The sequence below is a fragment of the Schistocerca gregaria genome, chromosome 2 (assembly GCF_023897955.1).
Source record: "Schistocerca gregaria isolate iqSchGreg1 chromosome 2, iqSchGreg1.2, whole genome shotgun sequence".
Taxonomy (NCBI): domain Eukaryota; kingdom Metazoa; phylum Arthropoda; class Insecta; order Orthoptera; family Acrididae; genus Schistocerca; species Schistocerca gregaria.
In genome coordinates this window covers 230583486-230599173 of record NC_064921.1, presented here as the reverse complement: position 1 = coordinate 230599173, position 15688 = coordinate 230583486, and the positions used below count along the sequence as shown (strand labels likewise).

The window sequence follows — 15688 nt, the reverse complement described above, 5'->3', positions numbered from 1 at the left end:
TTATTGTATGATTGTATGACAGCTGCACATACGCTGGTAGCAGTTACTTCTGTAGAATATCTGGGAGTATGCGTTCGGATCGATATGAAGTGGAGTGATAATATAAAGTTAATTGTTGGTAAAGCGGCTGCCAGGTTGAGATTCATTGGGAGAGTCCTCAGAAAATGTAGTCCATCAACAAAGGAGGTGGCTTACAAAACACTCGTTCGACCTATACTTGAGTATCGTTCATCAGTGTGGGATCTGTGCCAGGTCGGGTTGACAAAGGAGATAGAGAAGATCCAAAGAAGAGCGGCGCGTCTCGTCACAGGGTTATTTGGTAACCGTGATAGCGTTACGGAGACGTTTAGCAAACTCAAGTAGCAGACTCTGCAACAGAAGCGCTCTGCACATCGTCGGGTGGCTTGCGGAGTAGAAATTTTGATGTAGATGTAGATGAGACAGGGAATACAAGCTCCGAATGGACCGAGGATGCAGCAACAATTCGCAAAAACAAAGAGGCAGTCATCTGAAGTTATTTAGAGAAAATACCGAAAAACTAAATCAGAATTGGACAAGCACGGATCTAGGGTTGGGTTCAGGGGTGGGAATTGGGGCGGGGCGGGGGTTACAGTTTCTTAATTTCTTCCCATCCCCTCCTCATCCATCACCCCGGTGCCAAAACATAGTGTGCTGTTACGCCCACACAGATACTTAGGATTTAACAACTGTTACAGTGAATATACAGGGTGTATGAAAATATATGTGTCAGAAACATTAATTATTTATTCCTGACACCGAAATGTTACAAAAAAGTTCATAGGAACATGGGCCCGAAACTCCTTCCTTATGGAGACATGAAAGAAATTCCCTGTAATGACTCCTGTTTGTGTAATTTAGCTCGAATGTGTATTTTTACTCACTTTCTTGTTTACAGTCGGTGATATCGTTTGTGTTGTGCGGTTGTCGTTTATCTTTTCTTAGCATAACTTCCACCACAATACACCACAACGATGTATTTAGTGTTTGAAATGACGGATACGCACGCTATGTGCAGCATAGCAAATGGGAATGCGGACGGACGTCAGCATTATGCTGAACGTTGCCTTGGGAGATAATTACATACATCAAAACAAGTTTTGCGTCACACGGTTCCGAGAGTTCCGGAAAGTGTACAGAAAATTGGAGTATAGCTCAACGTAAACATCATATCCGCCCTTTTTATTGCTGATGAAAACCATACACTGCACATTGTACCACCATACAGCGAGACCTTCAGAGGTGATGGTCCAGGTTGCTGTACATACCGGTACCTCTAATACCCAGTAGCACGTCCTCTTACATTGATGCATGCCTGTATTCGTCGTTGCATACAATCCACAAGTTCATCAAGGCACTGTTGGTCCAAATTGTCCTAATCCTCAACGGCGATTCGGCGTAGATCGCCCAGAGTGGTAGGTGGGTCACGTCGTCCATAAACAGACCTTTTCAATCGATCTCAGGCAAGATAGATAGGGCTCATGTCTAGACAAACGATGTCGTTATCCTGATGGAAGTCATTCACAAGATGTGCACGACGGTGGAGCGAATTGTTGTCCATGAAGACGAATGCCTCGCTAATATACTGCCAATATGGTTGCACTATCGGTCGCAGGACGGCATTCACGTATCATACAGCCGTTACGGCGCCTTCCGTCACCAGCAGCGGCGTACGTCGGCCCCACATAATGCCACCTCAAAACAGCAGGGAACCTCCACCTTGCTGCACTCGCTGGACAGTGTGTCCAAGGAGTTCAGCCTGATAGGGTTGCCTCCATACAGGTCTCCGACGACTGTCTGGCTGAAGGCATATGCGACACTCAGCGGTGAAGAGAACGTGATGCCAATCCTGAGTGGTCCATTTGGCATGTTGCTGGGCCTATCTGTACCGCGCTGCATGGTGTCGTGATTGCAAAGATGGACCTCGCCATGGACGTCGGGAGTGAAGCTGCGCATCATGCAGCCTATTGTGCACAGTTTGAGTCGTAACACGATGTCCTGTGTAGCTGCACGAAAATCGTTATTCAACATGGTGGCGTTGCTGCCAGGGTTCGTCAGAGCCATAATGTGTGGGTAGCGGTCGTCCACTGCAGTAGTAGTCCTCGGGGGGTCTGAGCGAGGCATGTCATCAACAGTTCCTGTCTCTCTGTATCTCCTTCATGTCGGAATAATATCGCTTTGGTTCACTCCGAGACGCCTGGTCACTTCCCTTGTTGAAAGGCCTTCCTGGCACAAAGTAACAATGCGGACGCGATCGAACCGCGGTATTGACCGTCTAGGCTTGATTGAACTACAGACAACACGAGCCGTGTACCTGCTTCCTAATGGAATGACTGGAACTGATTGGCTGTCGGACCCCCTCCGTCTAATAGGCGCTGTTCATGCTTGGTTATTTACATCTTTGGGGGGGGGGGGGGGGGGGTTAGTGACATCTCTGAACAGTCAAAGGGACTGTGTCTCTGATACAATGTCCACAGTCAACGTCTATCTTCAGGAGTTTTGGGAACCAGGGTGATGAAAAACTTTTTTTGATGTATGTAGTTTGTGCAAGCAGGTATATACGATTTCACCAACGCTTGCGAAATTGGCAGAGAGTAGGGGAACACACGATGTCCGAAAGCCTGCGCTTGAACTATCGGTTTTTCGTGTTGTGGATGAAACTCCATCAACTAATACAAGCAGAATTCTGAGAAGGGAACATTTTGCATGATAATCTTTTGTACCCACATCATCTTCTGAGGGTACAAAATAAATTTCTGTCAACGCGTGTTCCACCACGTATACATTGCCACTGGAAACATGTTTTTATTGGAAGTCGACACTGGCTACAAATATTTCTCCTACGATACGACACTGAAGCGCCTATGTTGTTCAGAAGTGCGATGCGATATTCCTTCGAACATGCGTGCACGTGTCAAGAAACAGGCAATGCGGCAACTACAGCCGTCATGAAATACGTGACACGCTTTCGCAGTTGCAAATATGGATAACCATCAACTGTATTATGGAATAACAACAGTGAAAATTTGTGTCGGACAGGAATTACATAGTACTTCTAAGCAACACAGGAACTGCAATATCATGTTTATCCGCGGACACCGGGTAAGCGACTTTAAATTAAAATGTCTCCCCTGAATATAAATCATGAATGCACTAGTACAGGCTTTAGACACATGGTTGACGATAATGTAAATTTGTGACTGGTCATGAGTCGTGCTCAGTCAGTCTAATGGTAAGGTGACTGCTCGCGATAAGCGGGAAATCCGGGTTGGAGTCCTAGTCCAGTTAAATTTTCATTGCCGTCATTCCATTATATAGCTGATGGTTGTCCTTATTTGCACCTAAAAGTACGTTGCACGCGTAACATTTGCCGTAGTGAATTCTCATCGCTTTTATTGGCTATCGAAATGTGCCCATTCAGCCATCTCGACACAGGAAATGTTATATTACCAATGGTAGACATTATTTTAAATTGTACCCTTCTACGAAGATACATGAGTCAACATAGGGTTAATCCGACATGAAACAAGATTTACAATCAGAGTATATTATAACGAAAAAAACAAGACGAAAATGGAACACAGGACATACAGTGACAGTATACTAAAAAAATCCTACTGGTAACACAAGAAGAAATGATAAATCGCCGCTGGTACACATTTGGGATATTTCCAATTTAGTCCATATTTATGACTATATATGTAAATTAACGATAAAATGTTCGTTGGATGTCCTATGAGAATTATTTCAAATGCTGCGGGTAGAGAATTCATTGTTTGTACAGTTCTGTAAGTACCATCTGGACAGAAAATGCGTCTTTTGGTAACCGTGATAGCGTTACGGAGATGTTTAGCAAACTCAAGTGGCAGACTCTGCAAGAGAGGCGCTCTGCATCGCGGTGTAGCTTGCTGTCCAGGTTTCGAGAGGGTGCGTTTCTGGATGAGGTATCGAATATATTGCTTCCCCGTACTTATACCTCCCGAGGAGATCAAGAATGTAAAATTAGAGAGATTCGAGCGCGCACGGAGGCTTTCAGACAGTCGTTCTTCCCGCGAACCATACGCGACTGGAACAGAAAAGGGAACTAATGACAGTGGCACGTAAAGTGCCCTCCGCCACACACCGTTGGGTGGCTTGCGGAGTATAAATGTAGATGTAGATGTAGAACAGGAGAACAGTTTACAAGAACCAGAGTTGTATATCACACATGAACGTATAGACACAGCAGTATTAGACACATACATATAGGAAGTACACTAGTGACATACATTTAGAGACTGACCGTTTCATATTTGCGGAGGAAACGTGGTTATATAGGCAGTTAATTGAGCTTCTGTCTTCCCGTGTCGATATAAGTAGCAGGAGAATTAGGTTAGCGGCGCAGGGAGCTACACCTGGACGCTGGCAATGTTGACGAACTCGTATAGTAGCTTATACGTTGCTATGTCATTGGATGTTAAAAAGGTTTGGAGGCTACTTCAGGGAATGATGACCAAGAGCCCGAAGATTACTTGCGAGGTCGTTTATGTGACACACATTCCGAGAACATTATATGGTTGGTATCCTGTTCCTCACTACAAACACATGAAGGGGAGTCGCTTAAGTTGGGACAATAGTGGTGTTCATTGAACTTCCAGTGATTAAATTTCAGCCGTGCTGTAACGGCCGTGAAGCTCGCTACATCTGCAGTATTATTTTCGTATCGTCTGCTGTGTTATGTCCACTGACAAGGAAACTATAATAATACGTGATGCAGCATTATTAATACACGAAGGTTCAAGCAAACGAAGTGAAAAGCGTCGTCGTCGTCGTAGGTGGACGAAAACATACCACATAATGTGCAAGACGGCTCTGGTTTCCTAACTTTAGTAGGATGTCATCTGCAGATTTTGAATTTCTGGGAGATATGATTTTTTTCAAAACAGGACACAAATTTCAAGATAGCTGTTAGAGTTAACCAAAGACTTGCTGTTACTCTTAGTTTTCTTGGCAAGGTGAGATACGTTCCAGAGTCTTACGAATTTATTTCACATTTCGAGCAAGCTGTATCTCAAATTGTATATGAAGCTTTTAGAGCACCGGTGGAAATTCTGAATGATAATGTAGGTCTTAAAGGTAATTAAATACTCATATTTTTATTTACGCAGTATTACTTCACATAATTCATCGAAAAGAGTGTCGTCTGCGTCGGGATTGCTTGGGAATGTGACAGGGGAATCAGCACTGCTCGTTGATGCCCCTGGCAAATCCACGCCCACTGACGATTCAAACCTCTGGAAATAATCTATCTGTTTCTGAATTAAAACAGCATTTTGCTTTCCCACAACTGTAGCAATTTTCTTAGGGTAGCTGTCACATGCTGACCATAGGCGCCGCATTCATCAGTATTGCCTGATCCAGTCTTTTCAGCAATGCTGATAATAATTGGGAAGCAACACTATCCGTCTCGTATCCCAAAACCTTGTCTTCTTTTTTTATCACTGGAGTAGAAGAAGTTGATGGGCCAGCAACGTTCTCTTCGACTTCTTTTCCACCCTGTGGCAAATCTTCCAAAACTTGAAATCAAATTTCTTTCTTTCGGATGCTGGCTACAGAAAATGACTGGCCTGAAATAGCATGTGTGTTCTCACAAATACTTCACTTCCTGGTTGTGATGGAGCAACAGATTGGCAGCACATTAGTCTGTTGATAGTGGGAGCGAATTTTATAATTACAGAAGCTCATTAGGCATCGTACTGCTTGCTGTCTTTGACGCTAGCTTCAACTTTTCCAAGGAAGAGTTTCAGATGGCGGTGAATTCAAGAACGCGACCGTAAGTTAACTAGTTTTAAAAGATATACTGAACTTGCCTCAAGCTGAACACTTACCTGGTCGCAGAAGTAGCGTCCGCAAGTTAGTGGTGTAGAGAAATGTTGGATGAGGATGGAAACTGTCAGGAGGCGCCGTATTAAAACTCGCCCGAGTTTCCCAAGTGATTTATGATTTCCAGCTACAGTGCCACCATTCCTCTCGGTTTGCGGCACCGGGTCCCACAATGCTGAGGGCACCACCCTGCTCTGTGTCGGCCTTGTAGGGCCGCGGAGTTGTCACGACTTCAGGATGCACCAGCAGTTGACTCAGCAGTCTCCGCCACTGCCGCCTCAGCGCCGCCTGTTGGGAGCAGCAAGGCGGCCTGTGGCATGCTTCCTCGCCGGCGTGGCAGAAGTAAAGCTGTGAGTACCGGCCGTGAGTCGTGCTTCGGTAGCTCAGTTGGTAGAGCACTTGCCCGCGAAAGGCAAGGGTCCCGAGTTCGAGTCACGGTCGGGCACACAGTTTTAATTTGCCAGGAAGTTTCATATCAGCGCACCCTCCGCTGCAGAGTGAAAATCTCATTCTGGAAACATCCCCCAGGCTGTGGCTAAGCCATGTCTCCGCAATATCCTTTCTTTCAGGAGTGCTAGTTCTGCATGGTTCGCAGGAGAGCTTCTGTAAAGTTTGGAAGATAGGAGGCGAGGTACTGGCAGAAGTAAAGCTGTGAGTAGCGGGCGTGAGTCGTGCTTCGGTGGCTCAGTTGGTAGAGCACTTGCCCGCGAAAGGCAAAGGTCCCGAGTTCGAGTCTCGGTCGGGCACACAGTTTTAATTTGCCAGGAAGTTTCACCTCAGCAAGTGCTTGCACAAGTTACTTGCTAGTGGACATGCACTTTTATAACTGTGAGTCTCCACAATTTTCTTAAGGCGACGTGTTGAAGCAAAGAGCCAACATACCCCACAAGGAAGCTTCAAATTGTATGACTGGCAGAGAGGTGAGATAATGCTAGGCACATGCAAACGAGATGACACAACATCGATTTTTACTGCGCCCCAGAAAATGTCGCGGGAAGTTTCCAATATAAACAAACAAATTCGAGACGATTTGCTTATTATTTTGAAGCCTACTAGGTGTACCGTGCCAGATCAACTGTGGGTGAATGTACAGTATAAATTACAAATAAACATATGCAAGCATAATTTTTGTGTCTCTTTGCCTACTGTATCTGGGGTTTCTTTCGGCTTATGTATGTCATCGAGAAACTTCAAGAGTAGATAACCATACCATCTAGGTTCGTATATAGTATCCGCACACTGCTCGATGGTTTGCTTGACACTAACCTCCTCTTTTCCCATACTCGACGACAAGCAGTCGTATTTTTTTCCATGTGCTTTCTTTGCCTGTGTCAAGTAGACCATCACGTTTTTTTTAGTGATGTTCTTGTATTACCAACTTCGTTAAGTGCCACACGCAGTCCTCAGCGTGGTATAGTCTGCTGCCTCGTCCACTCCATTTTTTTAGAAGAAAATCATACGAAAACACAACGTAGCACAAAAGGTACTATACAGCTCTATAAACAACAGACGATACAAGCGGCATATACAGATAAGCCAGCGCCCAGCAGGCGCAGTGGTAGCTCGCCTGAAACATTGTTCCCTTTGATTTGCCCCGACACTGCTTCAGACAGATGTTTACGAGTTTTGAAACATGTTTCCAAACGCTATCCACATCTAGCAGCCGGAAATATGTTCCGGGCTGAGCGTGTACGCGGCTTTAGAGCAGTGTGCTGTTGTTCTGCATTTCTTAGCACAATGTACACAAAGTATGGATCCATGTTCACGTGAAAGTTTCTGTAACATTTTTATGTACCCTGTATATAATATTTTAATACAGTAATTATAATTTGCTTGCATTAGAACATAGTAAATGTCTTTAGCATATATATATATATATATATATATATATATATATATATATATATATATATATATATATATATATATATATATTGTTTGCTTTGGTTCGTTGCATCTGCTCGGGGCGTCGTAAGACACCCGTTTTTTTTTAAGTTCGTCGTTGATCGATTAACTCAGTTTTTTTTATTACAAAGGACATCTAACCCTCTGACCGAACGCGGTGAGCTACCGCGCCGGCATATTCGATAAGTGCTTTAATCCCCTCTGCACTTCATTCGCGTCCAAAGTCGTAAACATTGCTCCACCTCTTGAGCCACAATATAGCTGGTGCAACTAGTACTGGGTTACGACGATAGATGGCAGCAGTGGTTACCGCGGTACGAACATATCGTGCTATTGAATCAGTGAAGTTGCCATGCTTTTGCCAGAGCGGGAAATGATCATATACCATCGCACGCAAAATTTAAGAATGTGACGCTAAAGAAAATGCCAAAATCTACATTACATAGATAACTTTAGAAGGAGGTAGAAGCTCTTCGCCACACTTTTGGATTTCACTGCTGTTGTGACGTAAATACTCAGAGAGATAGAAAACCAGTGTACTGATACGACTATATTTTCAGAAAACCACTGAAATTTCATTTTCTAAACTCGCCTTAAACTACAGCTCATGCCGAGCAACCACGTGAAAAGCACGACCAGGTGACACAACGTCGATCGCTACCTCTGGCCGCTCAAGGTCTCGCATTTGCTCGCATACGTCACAGCCCCGCGCCTCGCTCAGCCAACGAGCAGGCACGCTGCGGAGCCAATAGCTGCTCACGTCTTCTCATTGGCCGTGTCTCGTCCTCCAACAGCTAGCTTTCGAGTCTATAGCAATCGGAAGGAAATGGCCGTGTTATCGCAGCTGGTGTGACAGCGGGGAGCGGGGTTAAAGTAAATTATTATGCATATTAACGCGGAGTATTGTCCGCCGGGTATTCTCAAAGCGTAAAACTGTAACACGATACGAGAAGCAAAGATACCCTTAAAGAATGTTGTAGGTCTTTATTCTTTGTACTGCTGCTATAGATGGAACGAGATGCCGGGCAATACGTAGTTAAATAAACGTAGTATATTTAATCTTCAATGTCAACACTTGTTTTATACATAACAGACTACTGTAGGTCTGGCATTAGTAGCAGTAGAAGACTTATTCATTCGAGGATCACTTTTAGAAGGAAGCTGGTCTGCATCTGCATCTACATCTACGTCATTACTCTGCTATTCACAATAAAGTGCCTGGCAGAGGTTTCAATGAACCACCTTCAAGCTGTCTCTCTACCGTTCCACTCTCGAACGGCACGCTGGAAAAACGATCTCTTAAATATTTTTGTGCGAGACCTAATTTCTCTTATTTCATCATGATGATCATTTATCCCTATGTAGGTGGGTGCCAACAGAATGTTTTCGCAATCGGATTAGAAAACTGGTGATTCAAATTTCACGAGAAGATCCCGTCGTAACGAAAAATGCCTTTGTTTTAATGATTGCCACTCCAATTCACGTATCATGCCTGTGACACTATCTCCCCTATTTCGCGATAATACAAAACGAGCCGACCTTCTTTGTACTTTTTCGACGTCATCCGTCCGTCCCACCTGATGCGGATCCCACACCGCACAAAAATACTCCAGAATAGGGCGGACAAGCGTGGTGAAGCAGTCTCTTTAGTAGACCTGTTGCACCTTGTAAGGGTTCTGCCAGTGAACCGCAGTCTTTGGTTTGCTCTACCCACAATATTATCGATGTGATCGTTCCATTTTAGGTTAGTCTATTTGTAATTGTAATCCCTAAGTATTTAGTTGAATTTACAGCCTTCAGATTTGTGTGACTTATCGTGTAATCGAAATTTAGCTCATTTCTTTTAGTACTCTTGTGAATAACTTCACACTTTTCCTTATTCAGAGTCAATTGTCACTTTTCGCACCATACAGATACCTTATCTAAATCATTTTACAAGTAGTTTTGATCATCTGATGCCTTTACAAGACGGTAAATGACAGCATAATCTGCAAACAATTCCAATGGGGCTACTCAGATTGTCTCCAACGTCGTTAATATTCAGGAACAACAGAGCGCCTATAACACTTCCTTGGGAAACTCTGGATATTACTTCTGTTTTACTCGATGACTTTCCATCTATTACGACGAACTGTGACCTTTGTGGCAGGAGATCACGAATCCAGTCGCACAACTGAAGCGATATTCCATAGGCACTTAGTTTGGTTAGAAGACCCTTGCGAGGAACGGTGTCGAAAGACTTCCGGGAATCTAAAAATAAGGAATCAATTTGACATCCCCTGTCGATAGCACTTATTACTTCATGAATATAAAGAGCTAGTTGTGTCACAAGAACGATATTTTCTGAAACCGTGCTGACTATGTGTCAATAATTGTTTTCTTCGAGGTACTTCATAATGTTCGAATACAGTATATGTTCCAAAATCCTACTGCAAATCGACGTTAGTGATATAGGCCTGTAATTCAGCGTATTACTCCTACTTCCCTTTTTGGGTATTGGCGTGACTTGAGCAATTTTCCAGTCTTTAGGTACGGATCTTTCTGTGAGCGAGTGGTTGTATATAATTGCTAAATATGGAGCTATTTTATCAGCATGCTCTGAGAGCAACCTGACTGGTGTTCAATCTGGACCGGTGACTTCGCCTTTATTAAGTGATTTAAGTTGCTTCGTTACTCCGAGGATATCTTCCTCTATGTTTCTCATCTTGGCAGTTGTTCTTGATTGGAATTCAGGAATATTTACTTCGTCTTCTTTGGTGAAGGAGTTTCGGAAAACCGTGTTTAATAACTCTGCTTTAGTGGCACTGTCATCAGTGACTTCACCGTTGTTATCTTGCCACTGGTGTGCATTAGGTATCACCAGAATCTCTTAGGATTTTCTGCCATATTTCGAGACAGAATTACGTTGTGGAAATTATTAAAAGCACCTCACATTGAAGTACGCGCCGTATTTCGAACTTCTGTAAAACTTTGCCAATTATGGGGATTTTGCGTTCTTTTAAATTTGGCTTGCTTTTTTCGTTGCTTCTGCAGCAACGATGTGACCTGTTTTGTGTACCATGGGGGATCAGTACCATCATTTATTAGTTTATGTGGTATATATCTCTCAATTGCTGTCGATACTATCTCTTTGAAAACATTCCACAACTTTCCTACACTTAAATGATCAGATCGGAAGGAGTGAAGACTGTCTCTTAAAAAGGCGTTAAGAGCATTTTTATCAGCTTTTTTTTTTAAAAAAAATAGATGTACTTTGCGTTTTTTTAAATGGTTATAGGTGTGACGGTATTCAGCCTAGCAGCAACTGCCTTTTGGTCGTTAATCCCTGAATTCGTCACAATATTCCCTATTTGTCCAGGATTATTTGTTGCTAAAAGGTCAAGTATGCTTTCGCAACCATGGTATTACAGAAAAAAGAAGACACTTTGTCTCCACTGTACATGGTAATCACCTAAAATTGACAACACTTTTACTTCGCGAGTCGTTTAAGGTATACAAATGACGTTTTCGGCAAATGATTTGTTGTACAGGTGATATTCTTCTCTCTTGTACCAACCAAGATACTGAAGTATGTTTTTAAGGTTCCGTACCTAGATCGCTAAAAACAGAATCCTTATAGGATAATTTTCTTGTTCGTCTTTCTATACATCTGCCTGCCAGACCGTTAAGACCACTTATCTCAGGATTGGGCAGAAGTATCAAGTTTAAATAGACATAAAAAACTAAGGTGTATAGTCCCTTATTAATGTAAAACAAATATAAGCTTCTAAATCAATACAATCAAAAAAGACGACCGTTAAGTTACACATTTTTTGATAGGCTACTCGCAAACCCACCCATCAAAACCTATAAGGGACTTCCTGTTGGCTGACAATCATGAAATTTGATAAGAAACAAAGTTTCACAGTAGAAGTAAAGGAAAAAATCCGAAACTGTTAATTTATAATTATATTACACGAAAAATTGTTATTTGCTATCTGATTGTCTTCCTATCCATCAAACTGAAATTCATGTAACACACTAAGGTCTGGACTCCTTGGCGGTGCAACACACTTAAGATTGTAAGTCATTGCAGTCAAAAGATATAGCCACTTGCGTCATGTATTTTGATACTCTCAAACTAGCTCATCAAAACTTGCAGTGTACTTTTCGTTGACCTAAAATCATGCAATTTAGTAAGCGGCACGCATTTGTTATACGACGGTCTGCCCGTCGCTCTGTTAAGATCTGTATTTCTCAGTAACGGACAGACGCATCAGTTGAAATTTAGGTCACATACTAAGGTGCATGGTCCCTATGAGGTGCAGGAACCACAAGCTTCTAAGTGAATAAAATCAGTTTATATCACATGTTTAGATTCTTGCAAATTCATTCTTTAAAATGTATGGGGTACTTCTTGTTGACCTAGAATAATGAAATTCGAAAGAAGCAAAGTTTCACAGTACAAGTAAAGAAAAAAATAAAAAATTGTTAATTTGTATTTGTACCACACCAAAAAATATTTTTTTTGTCATTTGTTATCTGACTCCAAACTTAAAACATTCTCGAAAGTATTAGTATACCCAGGAGCGATATCTTACGAGTATCAGTGTCGATAACTGGCAAAAATCGTGAAAGATTTTCGATTTTCAGGATGAATGAACTGTCTATATTACATAATTAAGTTCGTAAGGAACTCTCAGAGTGCAAGTCCTATAAGCAACTGTTCAAAATTTAAAAAAAGCGATATTTTTGTCCTTTTTTGCAGTATTCGAAAAGTGCTGTGGTGTAATTATATGTAAATATTACTGTTGAAACTGTTCGCGAAAGTAGCCGAAAATGTGCCCAAAGTGAATATTCAAGTGGGGTTCCTGTGCCATACTCCGTCGTTTGAAGCCTTTTGACTCTTTCCGTGTTTCCACAAAAGCTGTCGCCGAGCGATTCTAGACGCTTCAGTCCGGAACCGCGCGACTGCTACGGTCGCAGGTTCGAATCCTGCCTCGGGCATGGATGTGTGTGATATCCTTAGGTTAGTTAGGTTTAAGTAGTTCTAAGTTCTAGGGGACTGATGGCCTCAGATGTTAAGTCCCATAGTGCTCAGAGCCATTTGAACCATTTGAGCCACAAAGGCTGTCCACTCAAATATGAGTTTGTCCAGAAATTTGAAATAGTTTTCTTAAGCCCTTTTTGATACACTAAAAGCCAGCATATAGTGCCGCTTTCAACAATCGTAGTTGACCACGTACCTACAGGATGTCCCAAGAGTAGCGGTCAATATTCAGCGAAATTTTGTAAAATTTTCTAAAATAAGGAAACCGAATGGCAGTTGCTTAATCCACAATCTATTATTGTGTACACGACCGGCTTCGGGACGCTTTAAGTCGCGTCATCTGGTGTAAACTGTAATGATGAAAATATTGAGTTACAGGAGAAGGGGCGAGTCCTCAAGTCTGAAAATATCAGTGAAGGAACCATGTGCTAAAATTTCTAAATGACAATAAATTCGAGGAGAGGACAGGACGGCTGGCCGGTGTGGCAGAGCGGTTCTAGGCGCTACAGTCTGGAACCGCGCGACCGCTACGGTCACAGGTTCGAATCCTGCCTCGGGCATTGTTGTGTGTGATGTCCTTAGGTTAGTTAGGTTTAAGTAGTTTTAAGTTCTAGGGGACTGATGGCCTCAGCAGTTAAGTCCCATAGTGCTCAGAGCCATTTGAACCATTTTTAGGGGACAGGACGTTACTTACAAATAAAATTGCTTAACCATCTCAGGTCATCCTCACCCTAATGTTGTCATGAAAAGAAAGGTTCCTTGTCAGAAGGATAAAAGGAACAAGGGAAAAAAAATCCGAAGAAACGGGCGTCACGACTGGACACTAAAAGTCACCACAGTCTCGAAACATGTAGAATGCAATTAAAAATTGGGATGGAGAGAAACAACGTGTTTCGTGGAATAACTTACCCACGCTGCGTGACTAGGAACACAAGCAACGTACTAGTAAATATTAGCCATAACTACTGAGACCGCACACGAGCCATAGCGCAAGCGCGATACGAAACAGACATGAGATTGGTGAACTGTTTCAATTGGAAAAGCGAGAAGTTACAGCAGAAAGGTGACGGAGCCATCACAACATTAGAAGGTTCAGATGGTTCAAATGGCTCTAGGCACTATTGGACTTAACATCTGAGGTAATCAGTACCCTAGACTTTGAACTACTTAAAACCCAACTTACCTAAGGACATCACATAGATCCATGCGCGAAGCAGGATTATAACCTGCGACCGCAGCAGCAGCGCGTTTCCAGGCTGATGCGGCTAGAATCGCTTGGCCTCAGCGGCCAGCCACTAAGAAGGAAGAGGACCCGTACACTTAAAAAAAACGAGGAAAATATTACCGTATATGGGCACCTTAACCTGCCTGGATAAAGTCATAATTAATAGGTGCTAGTATGGAGCAAAAGAGTAAATAAATATCCAGTAAACAAGTGCTCTTAAGTGCATATCTTAGGTGCTATGAGCACTTCTTCTTCTTCGCTACTGAGTAGCATCTCTTGTACTGAGCAAGTGCTCATTTTAGAGTCCATGATTACTACACAATTTTCCTTGTTTTGGTCCATACTACCTCCTCCCAAAACATGGAAAGCAAATAGCTTGCAGTAGAAGATATTTGTTTCATAATACCGAAGATGAAGAAGAGTTCATAGCTCTTAAGGGATGCACTTTAGAGACCATGTTTACCGGACTTCTCTGTTCCGAAGGATCGTTCCTATCATGTCCTTGAATACTGAGCATTCTTCCTGCGACTCCCTGTACGGCATAACGTCCATTTAGAGGCAGTGAGACGGCCGATGTGGCCGAGTGGTTCTAGGCGCTTCAGTCCGGAACCGCGCTGCTGTTGCTGCGGTCGCAGGTTTGAATCCTGCCTCGGGCATGGATGTGTGTGATGTCCTCGGGTTAGTTAGCTTTAAGTAGTTCTAAGTCTAGGGGAGGAGGTTCTGCGCAGAATCGTAGAGGAAAGGAGTATGTGGAAAACACTGACAAGGAGAAGGGACAGGATGATAGGACATCTGATAAGACGTCGTCAGGGAATGACTTCCGTAGTACCAGAGGGAGCTGTAGAGGGCAAAAACAGTAGAGGAAGACGCAGATTGGAATACATCCAGCAAATAATTGAGGATGTAGGTTGCAAGTGCTGCTCTGAGATGGAGAGGTTGGCATAGGAGAGGAATTCGTGGCGGGCCACATCAAACCAGTCAGAAGAATGATGACCGAAAAAAACAAATAAATATAAATATTTTAAAAAAATGAACGATCTAGGACGAATGTGGTTACTTTAAATCACTGTTTTTCTGTTTAGTCACTCCATCACTGAAAAATGATGTTTATGAACATGTATTAGATAACAAGAGACTCGGTGTACTGAGCCTGGTTACAAGGATTGTGCAGGACCAATTGGCGAAGTGGAGTGGGGGTGCTGGTTTCGCGTTACATGCTGCCAGCCGGACACAGCCGAAGCGAAATGCAGCGAAGGCAGTTATGTCACAGCACGCAGCAGGCGAGCTGGGGGTGCGGCCGGGTGTCGCGTGTTGCAGCCAATGCCAGCCAGTTCCGGCTGCGCACATCCTGCGGCAGGAATCGCTAGCGCTAGGATTTCACTCGGGACAAGTCTCGCCCACTCACCCCTCCGGAACAAGTCCCGCCCACTCACCCCTCCGGAACAAGTCCCGCCCACTCACCCCTCCGGAACAAGTCCCGCCCTCTCACCCCTCCGGAAGAAGTCCCGCCCACTCACCTCCGGTTTTCCCACGTGCCCTTAGCGACAGGATTTCACCCGGAACAAGTCCCGCCCATTCACCCCCCCCCCTCGCGCCTGTCCATAGTGTAAGGCCCTCCCCTAGACAGCAGCCAGTTCCACAGAGTGGAA

The 15688-nt window shown here is 43.5% G+C and overlaps 1 non-coding gene across 1 annotated transcript; it reads left to right on the top strand.

The window, feature by feature from the left end:
* Positions 1-6552: 6552 nt before the first annotated feature.
* On the top strand, positions 6553-6627 carry Trnas-cga (transfer RNA serine (anticodon CGA)). Its single transcript has one exon. It is a non-coding gene; the product is annotated as a tRNA-Ser (tRNA).
* The last annotated feature ends 9061 nt before the right edge of the window (positions 6628-15688 follow it).